Raw genomic sequence first — 7441 nt, 5'->3', positions numbered from 1 at the left:
GCAATGCTTACCGGCAGATTCAGCGCTCCCGAAAGGCTTACACACAAGTGAGCAGTGGGTGAAGAAGTATGACGCGGAACGTTAAGTGCGATGATGTATGAGAGCGAAGTTAATGCGTGTTCTTGTTATTATTATTTCTCTTTTCGCTGCCACAGTAAGAAACCGTAGGGGAAAGTGGGGTACGTGTACATCGGTTTTATGTTTTGGGGTTCTAGCAGAGATGCGATGATTTGGATGGTTGGTAGAGTGCTGAGCTGCATTACGCCATAAGCCGATAAGGGGTGATTCAAATATGATGTACACTATTGGTGGATGCTAGAATTGTGACAGTACGTGTAATAGGTATGGGAAAAAGCGTGACATAAGGGATGGTGGTAAAAAATTGAAAATCTTGTCAACGTTATATTTGAATCGCCCCTAATTATTTGCTGGCGATTGTAACATTTCCATCCGGGAGTAGTGTGGGTATTCATGACCGATCGGATGATGGATTTGGGATGTAAGCATTGGTATTCGAGTTGAAAAGCGATGGCCGATGGTGGATGGAGGGCATGTGGTAGAACGAAAGAGCATTACGATGTGCTGATGTAGAATTTTCATGTCATTATATAATTTCAACTGGTCGGATTGGATTGATTTGATATGCGAGCCGGAATGCAGAGAGAAAATAGAGATGGGGTTTGAATCTGATAGTAGAATGAACTACGGTATCGGAGTAGCTTCGACTGAGGCACTTGGGAAAGATCATACGGTTCACTGTGTGTTTATCCATAGAAGCATATCGGTTTTGCGTAGAACAACGACGTCATTCAGAGTATGCTGTTTGATTGCGATCATGAAAATTACGTGGAATTTACGTTAAGGTGATCAGATTTATTTATTTTAATCCATTTCATTGTAGATATTCCTGAGAAATCAACATAAAGTTCAACATTTCAAATTTACAAATAATGTAAAATATATAAAATTTCCATTATGATTTAAAACTTATCATTTTGGATGATAAGATCTATAAAATTGATGACTATTCAATTCTAAATCAACTCAAAAGCCGACACATTTATACAAATGGACTCTTTATAATACGATGATATTAAAGGTGCACAATTCAAGAATGAAATTGATCATTGCAATATCCTAGTAATTCTTAAGACTATAGTGTTGAGCTCTATTTATGGTTTAAGCAGATCCCACACTATACAACCGAGATCTTATCCCTATCAAGTGCTTAATTATTGACCTCCGTTGTGGCTATCACCCAATTCAACCAGAACTCACTTCTTCCGACTTCACCATATGGCCTGTGGATTTTGCATTTATTACCTTAAATAAATGATGAATTGTGTACCCCATCAAGGTACAGTTATGTATCACCCTTGATAATACACCAAAAAATTCTCGCAAACATTCATTCCTCACATTTTATAGGTGCTACAACCCACGGAAACCCCGTCTGTGAGAAAATCTAGAACCACGCAAAACCCACATGTTCTGCAGCAATGTATACAAATCGGTAGCAGAGGGCCTCTACAAAGTAGTAATTTTATAACGAGAATCGTGCTACCATTATCTTGATCATGCTTATTTCACCTTTTTATATCGTCTGAGATTACAATGTTAGGCTCGCGGTATGTGACCAATTCAACGAATACACCGTGCCTCCGAAGCGACCCACGAAGGACGATCCCTCCGGGTGGATCCGTGAGAGCGAACTGCTCTCTTCATATCATCGTGGAATCAAATGCGCCAACGTTTCCTCCATCCAGAATGGTGATGATCATCAATCACTACCTCAAGACGATCGACGACGTCACATGATTGTGGTTGAGTAGTCTCGTTTCGTCCCAACAACGACTGACTGCCGAGGAAGACCACGATGAATGGCCACGCTAATCGCTTTTTTCCTCGCAGGGATGCTCTCCACCACGGACGCGTGATACCTACACAATTGGCGCAGATTTCGCTCACCACATTCACATGTCTATGGATGATGACGATCCTCGTCGATGGTTCAGGCCCTCGACGATCGTTGCTTGATGGTAAAAGTGCCATTCTGCGAGTGGCACTGCTGCTGCTGCTACTTCTGCTTCTCTGAAGAAGCGAAGGAAAAAGAGAAACAATTTAAGCCTAATTGAAATTCACACAATGGATGCAAGCTATAATTATAATTTATTTAAAAACGTGAAGAATTGAGCGAGTTTTACACGGTTCGTCGTTTGTCGGGGCGAGCTCTCGGTTTCAGAACAGTTGTTGCTGTTTACGTACATGCGCGCATACATGCGATCGATTGCGGCATTGCGAAAGTGGAGGCAGAGACATAAACGCCGAGAAGAAATGCGAACGTAAGATTGGGGAGTTCAACGATGAGAGTGCTGCTGGCAGTTAGGTGCAGCAGAGAACTGGTGCGGTACCTGGAAAGCGGAAGTTCAGAAAGCAATTATCAATTTTCACAGGTCATCTACAGCTGCAACGAAAACCGCTTGGCTTCAGATTTCCGATGTAAAAGGAATCATTCTGAAGTATTTTCTTCAGAAATCTTCACCTTTTGAACCACCGCAAAAGCTCCAGCCGTAAGCTACTATTATCACGTGAATACGACTAGGTCCGAAGCCGATGACACATGGATGTAGGAACTAGTAGATAGATGGAAGGCAGGCGTTGGTCAGCAGAAAGCTTTGGAAAGCTGACAGGTCGTCATCATCAACATTATCACACCGACTGACTGACGGACGGACGGACGACGGACGGACTGGGCATGTCGATCGTCACCGAGTTACACACTCTAAGGGTGTTGATGTTGAACAGCCACGGCGAAGAACGGTCATCATAGAACACTAATCAGCATGTCGGGTAGAGCAGCCGCCAAGCGAAGAACGGAGCATTCATCGCACTTTTCTGCATTGTGCCGCGGTGGTGCAGTGATCAGACATTACGATGCAGCAAAACGTTACATTCATATCTGCATGCGAGTGTGCATGTGTGGACACAGCTTTGCTTTTCCCTTTCTGCGATGATAATTGGCATGTATAATGAGTGTGTGCTTCCCTTCGGTTTGTCCGTGGGTATGTTGCATTTAGTAAAGAGGAGTGCCGGTTAGTGATGCTAACCTTGGTGAAAAGTTTACGAGCAGTATAACTGGTCCTAAGGTTCGAATGGTTGGGAATATGAATCTTACTTTAGAAAAAATCGACGAGATTGTATAATTCAGTGCTTTTCCAGTAATATTTTTTCCTTGATTTGTTTTCCGTCGATCTTGTTTTCCGTGCTGAGCACCAATGCTACCGACGCCAGGGAGGCAGCTCCCATACCTGGATCCTACCTATCGACTCATCAACTCATGAACCGGGGACCAAAGGCTTTACTTCCCTGCCGAAGGAAGACGTGATCAGAGATGTTATGCCTGAGAACATCCCGGTGGCGCCGAATGGGGTGCTGGGGTGAGAGATAATCACGCTTACCACTACACCACCGGCACCGCTAACTTCCAGTAATATTCTTAGCTTTTAATAATGGGCTGTTTACACTTATGCTAGTTCACTAGCTAAGCCAGCTCAAACAACTAGCATGAATTTCAGTTGTTCTTGAAACCCCATGCTGGTTGATGCTGGCGCTCTGTTTACATTATGCTGGCTAATTTTTAGTACACTGCTAGTACACTAGCGCCAGCAAAATAGCACAGATGTTAACACATATAAGATAATATTACCAGTTTATGTTTAACTTTGAACAGTTTATTTGATATTATAAAGGCATTTATAGGATGAGCTATCCCATGTACTATGTCCCAAGTCCACGCCCAACCTGTTGAAAAATTGTAATCCTTAAATTCGAGTAAGCAACGAGTATTTTTTTTTTATTTTTGTTAACTCGTTTATTTGTACAGGCTCAGTCGAATAAACTTTACAGAGCCGGTATATTATTTTTCTTCTACAATAAGAATCTTAAAACTATGGGGGTTTAACCGATTACTCGCGGTCGTCTCGAGGTAAGGGAGTTTTACAATTTAAGGATGGGGAAAGGTTGAGAGGATTACGAATTTCATCTGTTTTAATATGGTAACTATTTCTAAAACACTTACTTAAATCTAAAGAACTGATGCTTTCAACATGAGATGAACATGAATACTACAGAAGAAATGTATGGACACACACACTCTTTCTTGCAACCACATTCATCCTGACAAACATACCAAATTAATTAAGAAAACAAACTATCTACAAAATAAGATTAATGAATTTCAAAAATTCATATTTGAGCTTCATATATTCCAAATCGCGCCCAGCCAAGATATCTCGAAGCGGAACATTGGGTTGTCTAACTCGAGTCCGAAAGGATTCATACAAATGTGATCTGACTCCACGATACTCTGCACAAGACCAAAGGATGTGATCAGCGTCCTTGTAACCTTGTCTACATTCACAGAGATTGCTGTCTCCCAACCCCACACGGAACAAGTGAGTGTTAGACAATAGTGATTGGACATGAGACGAGACATCACGCGTATGAAGTCTCGACCCAAGTCCAACCCTTTGAACCATGCAAACTTCGACACCTTAGGGATAATTGAATGTAGCCATCGTCCCAAGCTCCCTTCACTCCATTGATGTTGCCAGCTAACGAGCGACTGGTGACGATAAATAGAGAAAAAATCACGATAGGCAATTTGTCGATCATAAATGTCGTCTTCCATAGCGCCCAAAATTGAGCAATGCGAAGGGACCCACGCGAAGGTGATGATGAAAGAGCGCACGAATAAAGCACTAAACAGTTCTCGTATTTTCAAGAGAAAATACGAGAAGTGCTTTACCGGCCTAATGGAACGGATAGCCTCGACAGAACTGAGACTATCCGTAAAAATAAAGTAGTGGCCTGGAAGAAGGGAAGCAATAGTTTCCAAAGTGTAGTGAATTGCTGCCAGTTCAGCCACATACACAGAACAAGGAGCTTCAAGTTTTCGAGAGGCGAAATTCATTAAAAACACCAAAACCAGCGGACTCCTCTATTAGAGATCCATCTGTGAAAAACGTTCTTGCAGAATCAACATGGCCAAACTTTGCAGAGTATAATGACGGAGCAGGTAGTACAAATTCATAAAACAAGCCACGAGTATTTGGCCCACGTTCCACTAACTCTAGTCATAAGAAATATTGTTAATATATATTGAATTACGACTCCGCAAAGCTAACGCAGCTGAAACTTGACAAATAAATGGATTTAAATAAAAGTAAGCTAGAGTAACTGTTGATGATTTGGCTTTTTGAAATGTTCGAACATGAAAACCTGGCCACACTGTATAGGTTCGACACATCATTTGACCAGCTGATCACAGGTGTAAACATAAGTGATTTGAACGTAGTGGCGTGAAGTTATGAGGTAATTTGTGTTTTGTGCAGTTTTGATCTAATTTTCAACATTTCGGGGATTATGTTTTGACCATTTAAAGTTTAGAAAAAAATGGGTATAAAAATGCTAAAAATATCTTTACTCTATGATAGTTTGAGAGGTGCAGTCATTCCGTTCAAACAGTTTCATAAGTTTTGTAATAAATCGAATCATTGATAAATCTGCATGTGGGGCAAAAGTACGCAGCAGGCGCGGGGCAAAAGTACGCACAGGATGTCGCATTGAAATGGTTATGTTTTCGTACAGGAACTACATGCGCAAAACCAGTCGGCAGAAATGCACTTCCCAGATGCTCGAAACAGCTCAGCAAAGAGTCCGGGATGGCATTTCGAAGCGCCAGGTTGCACTGGATCTCGGAATAACGGAAGGAGCATTGAGGAAAAGGTTGAAACTGGTGAGTAAAATCAAGTACCAAATGAAATTATCTTAACAGTGATAATAATTATTATTATTATTATTTAGCTTTATTTAGGCAGTGATAATTGAATTCCTGTAGGGATTTACCAATCAGCGCCTTGGACGGTTCATCCCAGTATTTACAACCGAGCAGTCTGAAGAACTTGCCAGCCACTGCAAGGACCACGACAAGGCATTCTAGGGTATGACACTCAACGATTTACGGAGCCTTGCGTTTCAGTTTGCAGAAGAAAATAACATTCCGCACGAGTTCGATCGGACTTCTAAGATGGCAGGAAGGGATTGGGCGGCGAGATTCATGAAGATTCACCATCTGTCTTTGCGAACGCCTCAACAAACCAGTCTGGCCCGGATCATGGGATTTAACAAGCAACAGATCAAGGCATTTTTCGCGAATCTGTCCGAACTGAAACAGCCGCATAAATTTCCTCCACACCGCCAGTACAATATGGATGAAACTGGCATGTCAACTGTTCAGAATTGTCCGCCGAAAGTCATTGCTAGTACAGGTAAAAAAGCTGTTGGCAAAGTGAGCTCTGCTGAACGGGGAGAATTGACGACGGCTGTATGCGCTATGAGTGCATCCGGGAACTATGAACTATGTTTTCAAGCGGAAGCGGCAAAATCCACAGCTGTTGAATGGTGCTCCCCCAGGAACGATTATGCTTGTTTCGGATACAGGGTACATAAATGGAGATCTGTTTTTGGAGTGGCTTAAGCATTTTCAAAACGAGGTGAAAGCGACGAAAGAAGATCCAGTTCTTCTGGTTATGGACAACCACAGCTCCCATAGGGATCTTCGTGCAATCCTGTTTTGCCGCGCGAACGGAATCGTGCTGCTGACAATTCCCCCTCATAGCAGCCACAAAACACAGCCGTTGGACCGCTGTTTTTTCAAGGCCTTGGAAACCCATTTCTCAGAAGCCTGTAGCACCTGGTTGACGAACAATCCGGGTAGGGTCATCACACAGTACCAAATTGCAAATGTGCTACTGTGGACAAAGCTGTGACAGCATTCAAAACGTGTGGGATCGAGCCTCTCAACCCGGAGGTATTCAAGGACGATGCTAGGCCGAGCTAGGTGACAGACATACCTCAAGCATCCAACTAATCTAACGCACATTCGGATCTGGCCTGCGAACCCTCCACAAGTTACGCTACACCGCAAGCAAATAAACGACAATTGCAAGCTGTACTATCAGTTTATGCAGCACCCGATCCACTTCCTATGAATACTGGTGAAGAAGATCAGCAAATGCGAGCTCTGGATCTAAGTAAGTCTGCAAAAGTATGTCCAGCTGAAATTCGTCCACTTCCCAAAAGGAAAGTCCCCCAGCAAAGACGAAAGAAAGGACAAAAATCTGAAATACCTACCAGTACACCGGTAAAACAAAAACTGGAAGCTGTGCTTCAGGAAAAACAGGAAAAACAGCAGCGCCCCAAGGCAAAACGCAAGCTTGCAACGGAGCAGCCAGCACCAAGTGCTAAGAAGGGAAAAAAGCAGAAGTAAGCCTCTGCTAAGCATACTGAATTCTCTTTTAATTTTGATGAATTTTTATCATGAACTTCTTGAATTTCGTTTTCAATAAAATGCAATAAATCAATTCAGATTGACTTTGTG

Source organism: Ochlerotatus camptorhynchus, unplaced genomic scaffold, assembly GCF_037179485.1.
Source record: "Ochlerotatus camptorhynchus isolate MF236.1 unplaced genomic scaffold, CSIRO-AGI_Acam_v1.1 ptg000443l, whole genome shotgun sequence".
NCBI classification, from domain to species: domain Eukaryota; kingdom Metazoa; phylum Arthropoda; class Insecta; order Diptera; family Culicidae; genus Ochlerotatus; species Ochlerotatus camptorhynchus.
Note: the sequence above shows the minus strand (reverse complement) of the source record.